The sequence below is a fragment of the Muntiacus reevesi genome, chromosome 17 (assembly GCF_963930625.1).
Source record: "Muntiacus reevesi chromosome 17, mMunRee1.1, whole genome shotgun sequence".
NCBI classification, from domain to species: domain Eukaryota; kingdom Metazoa; phylum Chordata; class Mammalia; order Artiodactyla; family Cervidae; genus Muntiacus; species Muntiacus reevesi.
Window position 1 is genome coordinate 24256666 of NC_089265.1, and position 17912 is coordinate 24274577.

At 38.7% G+C, this 17912-nt stretch overlaps 1 protein-coding gene across 3 annotated transcripts in view; it reads right to left on the bottom strand.

The window, feature by feature from the left end:
* Window positions 1–17912, bottom strand: part of ADAMTSL1 (ADAMTS like 1) — a 479825-nt gene that overhangs the window by 339136 nt on the left and 122777 nt on the right. The gene's annotated exons all lie outside the window — the stretch shown is intronic.

Genomic DNA, 17912 nt, shown 5'->3' on the forward strand with positions numbered 1-17912 from the left:
CCCCTACCCGCTGATGGCAGGTCCTGTCCCACTAACACTCCTGATTTTCCCCCTAGTTCCTTCGTCCTACCTAGTTTTGTGCGGTCCTACATATTCTTTTCTGCTGGGCAGGTACTACTCTGCTCTCAGCTGGTGTTCTGCATGCACTTCTGTGTCTGAAGGTGTATTCCTGACGTATCCGTGGAGAGAGATGCACTCCACGTCCACCTATTCATCCGCCATCTCTGTTGCTCCTTGTTGTTGTTGAGTTGCTAAGTTATGTCCAACTCTTTGTAACCCGATGGACTGCAACACACCAGGCCTCCCTGTCCTTCACTATCTCCTGGGGTTTGCTCAAACTTAATGCTCATTGAGTCAGTGATGCCATCCAACCACCTCATCCTCTGTCATCCCCTTCTCCTCCTGCCTTCAATCTTTCCCAGGGTCTTTCCCAGTGAATTGGCTGTTTGCATCAGGTGGCCAAAGTATTGGACCTTCAGCATCAGTCCTTCCAATGAGTATTCAGGTTTGATTTCCTTTACGATTGATTGGTTTGATCTCCTTGAAGTCCAAGGGACTCTCAAGAGTCTTCTCCAGCACCACAGTGTGAAAATATCAATTCTTTGGTACTCAGCCTTTTTTATGGTCCAATTCTCACATCCATACATGACTGCTGGAAAAACCATAGCTTTGACTAGATGAACCTTTATCAGGAAAGTAATGTCTCTGCTTTTTAATACGCTGTCTAGTTGGTCCTTACCTGATATTTAAATGTTTTTTTAAAAAGCCTTTCGTGTGGTTTCAAATTGACTTAGAATACATTACCACAATAGTTCCTTTTACCCAGGAGAACAGCTCTATGCATTAGTATCTAGAGCTGTTTCTTAACTGAAAGGTAAGATCTGAGCAGAAGAAACCTCACTAAGTTTTCCTTTTTCTTCCTGATAGAAACTGGAAAGCCAGTGGCCAATAGGATACCTAATCCTTGGCATCCAGTTAGGATTCTTACATATCTGAAATTCAGTAAGGGAAATGGGCTGGCAGGAGTGATTCTGAGAGGCTTTATGATACCATGAAAAGCATAGATTTTAGGGTCCAACAGACCTAAGTTAAAATCTCAGGTAAGCAACTCACAAGCTGCCTGACCCTAGACCAGCAAATTAAATGTCTGGACTATATAATGGGTTCCCGTGAAGTTAATGGTATGTCAAGTGCTTGGCATAGTGTCTGGCATGCAGCTGCTGCTAAATTGCTTTAGTCGTGTCTGACTCTTTGGACCATATGGACTGTAGCCTGCCAGGCTCCTCTGTCCATGGGATTCTCCAGGCAAGAATACTGGAGTGGGTTGCTGTGCCCTCCTCCAGGGATCTTCTCAAAGCAGGAATTGAACCCAAGTCTCTTACATCTCCTGCATTGGCAGATGAATTCTTCAGTACTAGCACCACCTGGAAAACCAAGTATCTGACATGATTACTATTCAATATATAAGGTAGATTATTTAATTATTCCTAGTTGTGATGATGATTTTGACTCTTATTCCTTTCTTTGAGACATATCTAGCCTACATATCCTTCGGGGAAGGGTCAGAAATGTAAACAGCTATAGGGTTCAGGCTATGTAGATAACAAAGGACACTTGAAAGCGTTGGCACCATCTTGGGGTCTCAGCAACTAGTCAGCTCTGTCTAATGGTCGCCATGTTGGGGTGCAAACCAAATGTAGTACATCTGATTGTTCTTAAAGGTTATGTTGTGAATTGGGATTTTTATTGGAAACAATATATTTAAATCCTGGCAACTAATTCAAATTTCCACAAAACCATACTATGTGCACCAAACAAAAGCTGCCAGGGGGATATATTTGGTTACTAGTTTCCAACCTCTGCTTTAGAGCCATGAAAACCATCTGGGGAGAAAATGAAAAAACTGTATGCCAAACTATAGAGAGAAACTTTGGACAATACTTGGAAATAGGCTGGTCTGACAAAGCCTTGATGAAACCATTTTACATATACGCACTGCCTAAGAGAGCATGTCTCAAAATGTAAAAATATTTTCCCAGTTAAAAAAAAGCACCTGGGTGAGGATACTAAGCTCCTCTAGCCAGGTGGGATCTTACCCACTTCTAAACTCTCATCCCCTCAGCACTTGCCATATATGCCTGTCCCAGGGCCCACCTTGGAAATGGAAAAGTTAAGTGCCAGGAGAGCTGTATCCACTTCACCATTGAGTACGTCTTTGCCTTAACTAACCAAATTATATCTTTTACCCAAACAAAAGGTATTCTTGCTATTTCTAGTCAAAAGAAGAAAAAGAAAAACCTTTTATCTCTGCTCAGCTCTCACAACATCAGGAGTGGAAATGGCTGCACAGATACTGTGTTGCTCAATAAAAGACTGTTGCCTGGATGGATGAATCAAGAAATTAACCATCTTCCTATCAATCAACAGTGGTACTGAGGTTTTGGCCATAAAAGCTGAGAATCATCCAATGGGAGGAATTCCTCCCTCACCAGGGGAATCCCAGAGGACAGAGAAAGGACAGCGGTCAAGAAAAGTTCAGAACTTGAGAAAACAAAACACTGGCTATGTTCTTTCATTTTAATGTGACTCTGGCTACTTCTTCCCAAGCTTCCCTCCCCCCTCATCTTCCCCTGAAGTATCTGTTTGTTTCTTAAAATTACCCATAATTCTGATGGCAAAGAAACTAAACGAGTACACACGGGCAATTGTAAACCCAAATGCTCACAGGAATAACGAGCCACCAGCTCTTGGCCCCTGTGTGGTTGCTACAGCTTGCAGGTGCTGTGGGTTTTTACTTGGCATTTCTGTAGGAATGAAAGTGGGGTGCATTAAGTTTTCTAGAATGTTTATTGTTGGCAAAGTTTTCCACTTGTATTTTCTTTTATAGTACAACTATTTTTAAGCGAATGGGATGGTCTGTGATAATTTGACCATACAGGAGGAAAATTTAGTTGAGGGACCAAAATGCACTTAGTGACGGTGAAAGAGACTAACAAATGAGTAAATAATCCAACTCAAAAGAAAATACTTTAAACTCTTAAAGGTTCTTGAGAAACACACATATGAAAAGTGTTTTCACTTAATATAAATTAAGCACTGGGTCTGGAGCTGGAAGACTTGGCTTCAAGTCTTCTTGACTCTGCCACATTCAAGTTGGGAGACCTTGGAAATCATATTCCATGCACTCTGACACTCTGTGTCCTCAGAAATAGAATGCAGACTCAGCTGGCAACTGGCAAGGTTCTTTGCAAAGCCACTGTTTTGTGATTAGCTTTGCAAAAAGATTCAATATATCATCTGAGGTCTCTGAATTTGTTTTGACCTCTGTGTGCTATCTACCATAGATAATTTCTTGCCTTTCCCTCTAGATTTTGTAGATTCTTAAAGTGTTCTCTTGAATCACAAGGAGTTAGCCCAAAGCAATAACACTTTGTTCCTTCTTGATTTGAATTCCTTGGGGGCAGTCGAACCCAGAACGAGACAGAAAGGACAGGTGGGGTTTATTACACTAATCTTAGACACTTGGGTGGATTTTCCTGATGCTGGCAAGCGGCCCCTCCTAGGAATGTTTCAAGAGGGTCTCTGGCAACCATGAGTATGAAAAAATTTGTGGGTAAAGTTATGTTCATGGTTCAAAATCTGGAAGGTACCTGGTTCTTTAAATTGTTTTTTATTAAGGATTTGACAAACAAAATAGCTACAACACTTTTAAAAAAGTATTCTTTTAGCTAACTTGATATAGGTTTGGAGTTATGCCAATCAGGTAAAGGATAATTATTTACTAATTGTGTTTAACATTTAGATTTACTCTTTAACATTTAAAAATAATTATATGCAGTGTCTTAAGACACTCAATTTCAAAAAGGCTTCCTCAATTCCACTTTTAAAGAAATTTAAAACATTTCTTTTAAACATAAGGCAGAGTTTCAAATCTTTCAAATTTCTGACATACTTAAACCTTGCCATTTCAAGAGTTTGGGAAGATTAGCATTTTATGGCCCCAAACTTGATAACCATATTAGTTATGCAAAGAGTTGGAGTAATTAGAGTTATGTCTGAAGATCATCTAATTTACTCATGGGATATACTGGAGGAGCAAACAATCTCCAGACCTGTTTTCTAATATACACTGGGGAAAGAAACTATATTGCACTGGAATCCTGATTGATATTTATGGCCTTTGGAAAGTTAGCATTTTGTGAGTTTAATCCTGGGAAGGATCTAATGACTTCAGCACTGAGAGCTCATCCAGAGAATCTGGTTGATATATGAAGGAAACCAAAAGTTATCTTGATGGAGAAGGTTCTGGGTAGATCTGAGCCATCTTCTAAGCCATTGCAAATAAAGAGTAGATGGCATGAGGCCTCAGATTCTAAATTACTTCTAGCCTAGTATCATAAAACAAAAAAATTGAGACTCACATAAATGGACTTTGTTTGACACACTGAAGGAAATGAGAACAAGGCTCAAATAAATTAAAAGATATAAAAGGCATTTAGGATGAATAATTTACATGATTTAGAGAGGACTTAGTCATTAAGGGACAGCAATAGTCAACAGAGAGATTTAATGATTCGTTGATCATTCCATGCAACAGTCTTACATTGAATAACTCGATATAAAGAAACTAAAGATAAGTAAGTAGGATACACTCTCTGCCGGTAAGGAGGTCTCAATCTTATGGGCTAGTTCGTTATGAAAACTCATATAAGACAAAGGAAATAAGATGAAAAACAGGTGCAAGAGAGGGGAGGGAGTATCAGCTCCCCTGTGGAATCTCACTGTGGGACTGTCGGTGTTGGTAAAGAGGGGACCTGAGGCTGCCAAGCCTTCCTACCTGCCCAGAACTGACTAACAGTGCTCCTTCCAAATGTTCCTCCTTTCAGCAACTAAACCAAAACAAAACCTGCTCCCACTGCATTTTGGACTTACAGCTGCACTCCTAGTGTTTAGCATAATGCCCAGCTAATGCTCAGTCAAGAAAGAATACTGGAGTGGGTTGCCATGCCCTTCTCCAGGGGATCTTCCAAACCCAGGGATCGAACCCAGGTCTCCTGCATTGCAAGCAGATTCTTTACCAGCTGAGCCACCCTAGAAGCCTACTAAAGAAAAGACCTTCTCAAATCCAACCTTATTTCCCTAAAAAAATTTTGAAAGATTTTCAACTTCCAGACTGATACCACTATCCATTCAGTTCAGTTCAGTTCAGTTCAGTTCAGTTCAGTCGCTCAGTCGTGTCTGACTCTTTGAGACCCCATGGACTGCAGCATGCCAGGCTTCCCTGTCCATCACCGTCTCCTGGAGTTTCCTCAAATGCATGTCAATCGAGTCGGTGATGCCATCCAACCATCTCATCCTCTGTTGTCCCCTTCTTCTCATGTCTTCAATCTTTCCGAGCATCAGAATCTTTTCCAGTGAGTCAGTTCTTTGCATCAGGTGACCAAAGTGTTGGAGTTTCAGTTTCAGCATCAGTCCTTCCAATGAACATTCAGGACTGATCGCCTTTAGGATGGACTGGTTGGATCTCCTTGGAGTCCAAGGGACTCTCAAGAGTCTTCTCCAACACTAGAGTTCAAAAGCATCAATTCTTCGGCACTCAGCTTTCTTTATAGTCCAACTCTCACATCCATACGTGACTACTGGAAAAACCATAGCTTTGACTAGATGGATCTTTGTCAGCAAAGTAATTCATTACTTTCATTTAGCATATATTTATTAACAATATATTCTCTGTTGGTTTCCAAAGCAGTTTTACTACCTAGGAATACTTAGGATTCTAAATGACTTCTTAGAACAGTAATAAATGAAGAGGAGACTCACCTAGACTAATAGGTGAGTTTATTAACTCTGTCAAAGAGCAAGATCACTCACTTGCAGCTAACATAGCCTTTAGATTTATAGTGTATAGATTTCTGAATCTTTGAACATTTGAAAAATATTTCTTTGAGATGTAATTCTCATACTCTAAAATCTACCCATTTAAAGTACAAAATTCAATGGCTTCATAAATAGTGAAAACATCACTAAAACTTGTTTAGAATATTTTCATCACTCTCAAATGAAACCCTGAACCATCAGCAGTCACTCCCTATTCTACTCCAAGTTCCAGCTCTAGGCAACCACTAATTCACTTTTTGTTACATATTTTATTATTGCATTTAATGGAATGTCTTGCCTATTCTCACATTCCATATATACAGGATAATAGAATATGGAATCTTTTAAAACTGGCTTTTCTCACTTAGCATGTTTGGAAGGTTCATTTAAGTTATAATATGTATCAGTATTTCATGAATGTTTATTGAGGAATAATATTCTGTAGTGTGATTAGATCACATTTCATTTATCCATTCACCAGTTGATAGGTTGTTTCTGCTTTTTGGCTATTATGAATACTGTTGCTATAAAAACCTGAGAACAAGTTTTTTTGTTTTTTTTTTTTTTGGTGGGTATATGCCTAGGAGTGGAATTGCTGGTTCCCATGGTAACTCTCTGCTTAACATTTTGAGGAACTGCCAGGCTGTCTTCCAAAGCAGCTGCATGATTCTGCACCACATTTCAAGAGTCAACCCGCACAGAAAGAGAATATCTAGTCAATGTGAGTGTTGTGATTATCTTTGTGGAATCTTCTCATAGGTAATAAAGTGATTCTCCAAAGTTAGAAATAGCACATGAGGGAAAACGAGGGCACAGTTTTTCTTCAGCTACCATGGCTGCAGAAAGCTGAGGCCATGGGTTCCTTGAGGGGGGCTTGAGTTCCATTCACTGCTATGTACCCCAGGGCATAGCCTAATGACCAACAATAATCATTGAATATTTATTGAATGAATAAACAACTTTAAAAAGTGCTACGTGGGTAAGGATAAATTTTGCGTAAAGAGTCTGATCTTTGCTCTTGGCTCCTGGGAGGCACTTTCTAAGCTCTTGTCATTTCCTGACCAATAAGATGTCTCTGCTTGTCTGGGGCCTTGGGCCATGCCAGAGAGTCCAGGCTAGCAGTGTGATTTATGATGAGGGCTTTGGGCCACGTGGTATCAACTCAGGCTCCAGAGGGCTCCAGATCAAAGAGTTCCATGTGTGAGGTCAACCAAGTCTATGTGATGGAGCCTCAATAAAACCTATGGATACCAAGGCTTGGAGGAGTTCCCTGGTTGTCAATAGCCCATGCGTACTGTCACACACTGCTACTGGGAGAAGTAAGTGCCACTCACAGAACTCTTCCAGGAAAGGACAAGTAGAAGGTCTGCACTTGAAATCTTCTGGACCCTGCTCTGTGCACCTCTTCCCTTGGCTGATTTTAATCAGTATCCATTGGCTGTAATAAACTGTAACTGAGTATAACATCTTTTAGTGAGTTATATAAATCCTTCTAGCGAATTATCTAACCTGAGAGTAGTCTTGAGGAGCCTCAACTTGTTAGGGTTAGAAGTGAGGGTAATAAGTAGAAACCCAAACTTTGTAGTTACTAACAGTGCTGAAACACTATTAAAGATGATTTGGTAAAATTTAGTATGCATATATATGGAATTTAGAATGATGGTAATGATAACCCTATATGCAAAACAGAAAAAGAGACACAGATGTACAGAACAGACTTTTGGACTCGGTGGGAGAAGGCAAGGGTAGGATGTTTAGAGAGAACAGCATCGAAACATGTATATTATCTAGGATGAAACAGATCACCAGCCCAGGCTGGATGCATGAGACAAGTGCTCGGGCCTGGTGCACTGGGAAGACCCAGAGGAATCGGATGGAGAGGGAGGTGGGAGGGGGGATCGGGATGGGGAATACATGTAAATCCATGGCTGATTCATGTCAATGTATGACAAAAACCACTACAATATTGTAAAGTAATTAGCCTCCAACTAATAAAAATAAATGAAAAAAAATTTAGTATGTTTAGCATTTCTACAAACAAGTGGCCTAAAGAATCATTCATGAGACAAAGTATTATAGGATGAATACAAACTCATACCCCGATCAACAAAGTGGCTCAGATGGTGAAAAATCTGTCTACAATGCAGGAAACTTGGGTTTGAGTCCTGGGTCAAGAAGATCGCCTGAAGAAGGGAATGTCTACCCACTCCAGTACTCTTGCCTGGGGAATTCCATGGACAGAGGAGCCTGGTGGGCTACAGTCATGAGGCCACAAGGAGAGGAGATGACTAAGCGAACTCACACCTCCACAGGGCATACTGATACTCTGCTTCATTATTAGAATATCTTCTCAGAGGAAAGGGTAACATATAATAGAAATAATAGGATTCAAGTGATAGCTTTGCCTTTTTCTAGTTGTATGACCTTCTATGAGCCTCAATTTCCTCATTTATAAAATGGAAATAATAAAGGTATTATAAAGAAATAATAAAGATACCCCCTAAAATTGGCACAAGAAGCACATGCAATATGATGCACTCCATGAACTACACAGCATGAAAAATGATAAAAGTTGAAAGCTTTTTTGAAGTAATTAGATTCACTCTGCCTTCATCAACTTCACTGAATCTCTTCGGGAAAACAAAATCAATGATTCTATTTTTCCCAGTCCACACTGAATTTCAAGACAAAACTGAGATGGATAAAACTTTCAAAAATTTTTAAAGAAAGCTATGCAAAGAAGGATTTCTCACCTAAGAAGTTGAATATATCAAGATGAAAAAAATTTCTGATACAGCAAAGAAATTATTTCTATGAGTTCAGATGATATATGAATAAAGAGCCCAACTGGGGTGGCAGGTAGGAGATATTATGAGAAGAATGAAACCCAATGGAGTGTCACTTTCCCTGTCTCCTGCTGCTGCTGCTAAGTCACTTCAGTTGTGTCCGACTCTGTGCAACCCCATAGATGGCAGCCCACTAGGCTCATCTGTCCCTGGGATTCTTCAGGCAAGAATACTGGAGTGGTTGCCATTTCCTTCTCCAATGCATGTATGCATGCTAAGCCGCTTCAGTCGTGTCTAACTCTGTGCAACCCTATGGACAGTAGTCAACCAGGCTCCTCGGTCCATGGGATTCTCCAGGCAAGAATACTGGAGAGGGTTGCCATTTCCTCCTCCTCCCTGTCTCTTATCTGCTCAAATACAGAAGAGACCTCAAGGAACTTCAAAATACTATACACTGTACACTTCAGTTTTTCCTAAAAGTGACAGACACTTAGGTTGACTTATTATCTAACAGGCATGTGGTCACAGAAAAGATTACCCTGACAAATTTTTAAACATACATAAACAGGACTGTGATCATACAAACTTGAGGGAAATACAAGTGTCCATCACATTAAGAAGACAGAGTTAAGAGGAAGGAAGATAGGACAAGAATTCACTGAGTGACCATCACATGGTAGACAGCATGTTGCACATATTATATCATCTCCTTATCTCTGCCCCAAACCAACTCCTTGCCTTTCTCCTATGTTCTACCCTAATGAACAGCAGCACCATGTGTCGCTTAAACTACAAACTAGAAACTCGAGCATCATCTTCAGCTCTCAATTTTTCTCTCCTATTATATTTCACCAGTCACCAAGTCCAGATGAATCTGTCTCCTGATTTGTTTTAAAATCGCTTCTTTTAATCCAACTAATCTGGAGCCTGTTCTAATCCACGGCCCTCTGTGCAAATAGAGTACTCTTTCTAAAATACACATCTCACTTTATTTTCCATTTGCACTGGCACTCTTTCCCTGGCACTCTTTGGCTCTTAGTATTATACAGTATTATACAGTACTATAGGTTATTTAGCTCTTCATGACATAGATCCTGATGTCCAGCCCTTTATTTCTTCAATTCTAGGTGCTAGTTAGGTGTTTCCAGCTACCTCTTCCTCTGAGTATTTCTTGATTCCATGTTTGGTCAAATATCCCTTTGATTTATCACAGTCTAAATTTCTCCCACTGTGGCTCTTACAAACTATTCAAATTATATGTGTGTGTGCGTATGTGTGTATAGACATGCATGTATATGAATATATGTATATATACATTTGCACTATGTAAAAATAAACAAGGATGTATTCTATTGCAGATTGTATTGTGTCCCCAGGGAAAGATATGTTGAAATTATAACCCTCAGTGCCTGTGAGTGTGATCTTATTTGGAAATACTGCCTTGGCAGATGTAATTAAGTTAAAATGAGGTCATACTCAATTAGAATGGGCCCTCATCCAATATCACTGATGTCCTTATAAGAAGAGAAAACAAAGACATTGGGAGGAAAGTGCTATGTAAAGACAGAGACACACAGACGCAGAAGGGAGATGGCCTTGTGAAGATACAGACAGAGACCGACAGCCACCATTAGAAGTCAGGAAGAGGCAAAGATAGATTCTACCCAAAGCCTCAGAGGAAGTAGTGCTCCGTACTTCTAGCCTCCAGAATTGTGGGAGAATAAATGTCTATTTTTTCGAGCCACCCAGTAAAGAAAGCTGCCATGTAAAGAAATTTGGGCTTTCTTCTTCTTGAAGGTGATTGATAGAATGCAATTGGAATGCTTCCAGCAGACAAGAAATGAAGTTAAATCTGTATATTAGAAAGAACACTCCTGTTTTCACTATAAACTCCTATTCAGTTAGGAGAATATAATATAGGGTAATTGTACACTTTCCTGTCCACTTGGTTCATCTCCCCTCTGACTGTCAGTTCTTTGAGGGTGGGGACTGTGTTTTTTTCCTGTCCATTCCTGTATTTCCAGGATCTAGCACACTGCTAGTTCCTAAGTAAATATTTGTTAAATAAACAAACGAACTGATTTTTTCACAAGAGCCCAAGAAGATACCGTTCCTGAGAGATTATATTTAATGCTGTAACCTCAGCACCCACCAGACTGTTAGGAGAACAGATATATAATGATCAGAAATTAATTTCTTAAAAGTCAACTAGTAGGTAATAAATAGTTCAACTTTACTGTGTCACACAAAGGGGAAAAAAAGAGAAGTGGTGCATTAAATCTCTGAAGCAATGCCATGCTTCCATGTGGAATTAGGTTACAAAACAGAAGGAAAACCAGCCAAGTCCAGGTTTCTGACATCACCACCTTTAGAATAACTGGTAGACATTTGATACTAGTGACTTAGGTCACAGACAGAGATGGAGAAATAATCATTCCATTCAATTCATTTCCAACTACTCACCACAGGAATTATTAAAAATGGAAAGAACTTCTTTGTTAGAACTATAGTTTATTTTTATGTCACCATAGTATAGACATCAAAACTCCATGATCCAAGTTATTGCTTATTTCTTTATTGTATTATTCATTTTACAACAACATTATATAAGGTATAACTTGAAAGTAATTCTCCTTTTCCTTTATGAAATGCCTTGTTTTCTGAAACAGCACTGTGCAGTATTATAAATATGCAGATTCGTTACAAAAGAGCTGGCTTATAATCACACTTTGTCTTTTGATATATGTAGATTAGACATCAACTGATGAATTTCATTAATTATGAAAATAAAATGCACTCTTCTGAATTTGACTTCAAAATAACCTCAAAATTACTTTTAACAGCAGCACATGTTCTATCTGTAAATTTATGCTACTCTTTTTTTATATGTAAAACAGAAACTGGCTTTGTGCTTTATAACAAATATAAATGGGGTAATTTGGATAATGAAAATAAATGAATAACAGCAGCACTAATAGAGCTGATCCTATTTGAGATGGCTCATTAACTCTGTACAGGACGCAATTCACTGCCCTGGATCAGGAGTTGATAATGGTGCAATGTGGAGCTATTAGCAAAAGACGGTCGCAATAGGAAATTAACAGAAGGTCTGTTCATTCGCTGGGAAGTTAGGATCCCTTTCAGTATTATAACCACATTAAACCATGTGCTCAAAAAGGCCATAAAGAGGAAAAAGTCAAAGACAGAAACAACTTGAGTACTACTCCTACCAAAAGCTAGTACTGATTAAGCTCACAGTAAGCACTTTAATGCATTTGATCACATAATCCTCATGTCGCTCCTATCAGGCAGTTCCAGATATTAGCCTCATCTTGCAGATAAGAAAATTGAGGCTCAAGAACTTGCTCAAAGTCATACATGAATGGGTGGTGGAGTTTAGATTCAAACCCAGGGAGTACAACTTCAGAGCACTTGCTCTTAACTATTCATAGATGACAACTGCCTTCTTGGCTCTGCCTTATCTCCAACTTCATCTAGTTCAGAATGATAATAAGCAAACAGAAATCCCGGTGTTTATCAGTCCAAGTTGCAAGGTGGGGAGAGACACCAACATGACCACTCCTACTGCAGAAAATGCTCAGATTCTAGGGGGGATGGAAAGGGGAGCATGTGGTTTGAAAAGAGATTCACTAAACCGATTGTTTTCTTGTGTAAATGACCGGATTAAAGCTGGACAAGGTTTTGGCCAGTGTGAGAGGCTGAAGAAATAACACAGAAGGCATAATTTTAAAACGCTGATAAACAGTCATATTCCATGACCTCTAGCCTGCCATTAAGTAGCTGGTAGATCCTGGGAAAGTCATATAACCCAGTGCAGCAATATTTCTCAGGGCTGGGCAAGATAATCTCAAAAGGCAGTGCTTTCCAAATGCTGGGCTGTGAGGCACTGTTAGTAGCAATTTCTGTGCTCTGGATAAAGGATAAAAAATAAGTACAGGGTAGTAAATTTCTCATAAGGCAGACTAAATTTAAAGGATCATCCTTCATTCTGAAATCAAGTTCTTATTGCTTTCTTGTTATTAAAATTTCATTTATGAAATGATGATGGTGATAGTACATCATAGAAGGTCTCCTTTTCTTCTGGAATGTTCTTAGCAGAATAAGAAGTAAGTTACTTTATCTCATTCTATAAACTTTTTTTGAATTGTTACAAGGTTCTGAAGTTCCACACAGGGAACCACTACTTTAATATATTTTGCAAAATGTTCAGGGTATTTCACTGTGTCATAGCATTTGGCAGTTTATTAAGCATTTTCACATCGACTATCTCACGGCTCTACAGTCTGTGAGACAATCTTATTTTCCAGAGTAAAAATAGAATTTAGGAAGGGTAAGCAACATGATCAACATTACACAGACAGATCATTAAAGAAAATTCAGATTCTAATCTGTGTCTTTTGACTTTAAATCCTGTCTGCTCTTAAGTGATTCATAAATCTGGCCAAACAACTAGGGTCATAAGGGGAATGTTTTAAAAACATCAAATGGATAAATCTGAATTTCTGGAGGATAGAGCCTAAGAGTTGCATCTTTTAAGAGTTCTCCAAGTGATTCTGGAAGGCAGTCAGGTTTGGGGACCAGTACTGAACATGATACTGCCTCTGTCTACTCAGTTTTATCAGGAGTAACAGGGGCTTAAGAGTCAGAGCTGGAAAACAGAAAAAGAGACACAGAAGTACAGAACAGACTTTTGAACTCTGGGGGAGAACGTGAGGGTGGGATGTTTTGAAAGAACAGCATGTATATTATCTATGGTGAAACGGACCACCAGCCCAGGTGGGATACATGAGTCAGGTGCTCGGGCCTGGTGCACTGGGAGGACCCTGAGGAGTCGGGTGGGGAGGGAGGTGGGAGGGGGGATCGGGATGGGGAATACGTGTAACTCTATGGCTGATTCATGTCAATGTATGACAAAACCCACTGAAATGTTATAAAGTGATTGGCCTCCAACTAATAAAATAATATTTAAAAAAAAAAAAAAACGTAAAACAAAAACAAAAAAAATAAGAGTCAGAGCTGGGTATTTCTGATTGAGTCCTATCACCTACCTGAGCCTCATCCTTCATCTGTGAAAAGATAAAAATGTCATCTAATATGCAGAGCTGTAAAATACATGAAAAGTGCCTAGATGTGGTAGTTACTAAAAATGGCAGATATTTTATTATTATGATTAATATTTATATTACTATGCTATTAGAATGAATATACTGCCTAATACGATGCTTGATAGTACTGAGTAAGTCTAAGGTATCTCTTATAAGGAGCGATGATTCTAACATTTTCCTGAAGCAAATTCACTACAAGTATGGAAAACCTCCTCATTTATGACTTTTGGAACTCCTGGCAGGTCCTAGTTCCCTCCTCTGTGAACAGTAATATCTGTAAATTGCTTTTGTCTCTTGAAGTCTAAATCGCCATAATTTTATTTGAGTGAAAGTCTCAAAAGGTTTGGAGAAACTGGATTTTTGTTGAGTATTAGACAGGCATAACTGAAATAACTGGTATTTAAAAGTGAAAAATCTCTTAGTTATGCTGCTATTTTCTATCATGGTAAGATGATCTCCAGTGCTAGATATTTGCTTCTGTGGAGTTTATAATTCCTATCTGAATTATAAAAATCAAAATAGCATCAAAAATATTTGAAGCAGCTTACAAAAAAAAAAAGTGATAATAAAAGACTTTCCTGTGGCCCAATGGTTAAGAATCCATCTGCCAATGCAAGGGACACGGGTTTGATCCCTGGTCTGGGAAGTGAGAACCCATATGTCATGGGGCAACTAAACCCATGTGCCACAACTATTGAACCCACGCACTCTAGAAACCAGTGCTCTGCAACAAGAGAAGCCCCATTGCTGTGAGGCGCCTGTGCACCGCAACTAGAGAATAGCCTCCACTTGCTGCAACCAGAGAAAGCCCATGCAACAGTGAAGAGCCGGTGCGGCCAAAAAATAAAAAAAGTGATAATAAGACAACAATGAGGTCAGAGATAGAGCTGAGAATTCCCAATAAATGGGGTAAAAATGGAGGAGAATGGAATATGGGGCAGAGGAGATGATTTTTTCAGGAAACCAGGAGCAGCTCTTTATAAAAACTGCTATTTCAGTAAGCATTATTTTTGACAGTGTTTTAAAAATTATGAAAAATTTTTTTCTGAATGTTTCTTACCACAAATCACAAATACTAATCACCAATATACAGCTACAGCCTGAATAAAGGAATTTTTTCTAAGTAGAATAGAATTTATGTATGTCCACTCTTTATAGGAAGCAGTGAGGGCTTTTCTTTTGGTGACTACTTTCACTCTTCTTCTGAAAGAATATATACTGCATTTAAGTATTCCATCTTTATTCCTCTATCATCACTTTTCCTTTGGGTAGATAAACAATTATTTCATCATTTTGATAATGTTGTGTGTGTGCTAATTGCTCAGTTGTGTCTGACTCTATGTGACTGAATGGACTTCTCTGTCCGTTGGAATTCCCAGGCAAAAATACTGGAGTGCATTGCCATTCCCTTCACGGGTCTTCCCCAAAGAATAATGTTACAGTTTTTATCTGCAAAGTTATGCACATTTTTAGGATTGTTATCCATTTGGGAAAGCTTCTATCATATTCCTCTCTTATTGTGGTCTCTTTCTAATTCTTCTCTCCTTTTTACAAAACCCAAGTAGGTTTTAATCATGAAAACACAGGCTATTATGGTAATGGTAACAAGGATTCAAAATGATATCCCTTATAAATTCATAATAAAAGTGGTAGTTTTTGATTCCCTGAGCATGATTAATTTGATGTATTTCTTTTTGTTTTTAAAAAACTATTCCCTTGCTCTTGTCATAGTCAAAATGAAAACTTCTTCCTGGTTTTAGGCATTGTTTCCTTTCCGTTCCTGCTGTCACTGGCCTGGGCCAGGCTCATGCTTTTCTTCATCTTGGCTGCTCTAAGAGTCTCTTTTTCAAGCTGGTCTCCTTACCTCCAGGCTCCTGTAAGTGGTCCACTTTGAGCATCCTATAACTGTAGCTATACTCAACTTTCTAAAAAGAGCTTGGATTGGCTATTTTCCACCAAAACTCTTTCTTGGCCACCCACTGTTGACCATAATCCTGTCTAACATTCAAGCCACCATGATTTACTCCCCAAATACCTCTCTCTCTCCTTACTGTATCGCTGGGGATATTCTGCTACTTGCTAGTGCCTAGATACAATCTGAACTTTACCATCTCCTTTACCCTACTATTGCCTCTAACAAGACAAGTAAATAATAATAACTGATTATAATTTCCATGTATAAGCCACCATTCTTTTCAGATATTCTGTAATTTACATTTGCCCCCAAATCTAACAGGTCATACTTCTAAGAATCTAAGTTGGGGAGGCATATTTACTGTTGCTTCATTTGCCAACATACATGAAGCCAGTTAGCAGGATTAATTTGGAAAGCAAGAGGCTCTGCTGAATTCCTATGCAATAAAAACAAATGAAACCGAATTTACCAGGCTATCTTGTTTATTTTGGTTCATTCATCAGTGTAATATAGGACATACAACTTTGGAATAGATATAAAGGGGCCTGAAATTTCTACCATGACCAATCATATAACTTGCAGAAAATCACACAAATTTTTCTGGTCCCTCATTTATTCTCATTGACAAAATGGAAAACTGTCTTGTTTTGTTCAAACAGTATACATACAAAAGAAATTATTATTATTAGTTACCATTCCCAACAACACAGTCCCTTTTCTGTATCTATTTGGTTTACAATTCTGTCATTCCCAAAGCTTTTGCATCTTTCATAACTCCATCTCAACAGAAACTGAGAGTCTTAGAGCAAGAAACTAACACCAAATATCACAAATGATATTCAAATATACCACTTTTTAGGTTGGTGATTAGATCACCTCTTGGGCTTTTCCCAGCTTTAAAACAGTAAGATTCTATATTTAAATTCATAGCTGAAATTCACATGAAACCTTCAGATATGTAAATATCACTCCATCTTGTTACCTAAGAAGTGCTTGGACTTGCCACAATTTCTCTGCCTTATCATTCCAGACCTCATGAAGGCTTAATATGTCTGTGGCCCTCTCACATACACAGAACCTCGTAGGGCATCTCATATCTCTTGTCATTTGCACTATAGTTACTTCTTTTACGTCTGAATAGAGTTAGGTTTTAAAGAAACGTGAATTTGAAACAACCAATTACTGAAACACATTTTACATTTATTCTTAAATTGCTAATTGTGATATCTGAAATTCTGAAGACATAAAAATTTCAAACAATGTCTTCTTGGAAGAGGCAAAGATTCTCAAAATGTCTACTTTGTGAAATATAACATTATATGGTGAAGTATAGCACAGGGGACACTGGAGCAACTGCTTGTTCCTGAAACTTGGCTTATCATCCTAATCCAAAGCATAGATTTCGAAATCAAGACAGCAAACATGCTAACTCTCCCTCATCTTACTAACTCCCCACTAAAGTCATTGGAATTTAGTCGCTAAGTCATGTCCGACTCTTTGCGGCCCCATGGACTGTAGTCTGCCAGGCTCCTCTGTCCATGGAATTCTCCAGGCAAGAATACTGGAGTGGGTTGTCATTTCCTTCTCCGGGGGGATCTTCCCAACCCAGAGACTGATTCTGTGTCTCCTGCATTTTTTACTGCTGAGCCTCCAGATAAGTGCCTCCCCCACCTCCTCTACTAAAGTAGACATTGGTAAATTTACACCAAAAATCAAATCTCTTTGCTATCTCCATTTAAAAGATTTTTCTGGCTGAAATTTTGACCTGAAAGTTGGCGCTGGCATGCCTTTTCCTACAGTTGTCTAAATTTTCAATAAAATTGTAGTCATGATAAAGAAACAACAAATTCTCCTATAGTATACTTGGAGATTTTAGAAGAAATCTTACCTGAGAAACTCTGAAGCTACAAATAAATGAAAGTTGATGCCTCCACATACAAATACACATACACACACATGCGTGCGCGCGTGCTCACACACACACACATACACACACACACTATTATTTCAGGAACAACCAAAGTAGAGGTAATTTCAAAATCTAGTACAAACATGATATACAATATTGAAGTTTTATTCTACTATATTCAAGTGAGACATGAGGAAAGAAAGAAAAACTCTAGCCCAATTTTCCTTAATATAAAATAAAGCTCTTATAGTTTTAACTGACGTTGAACCTCAATTTTCCAATGGGTCATCACTTATCAA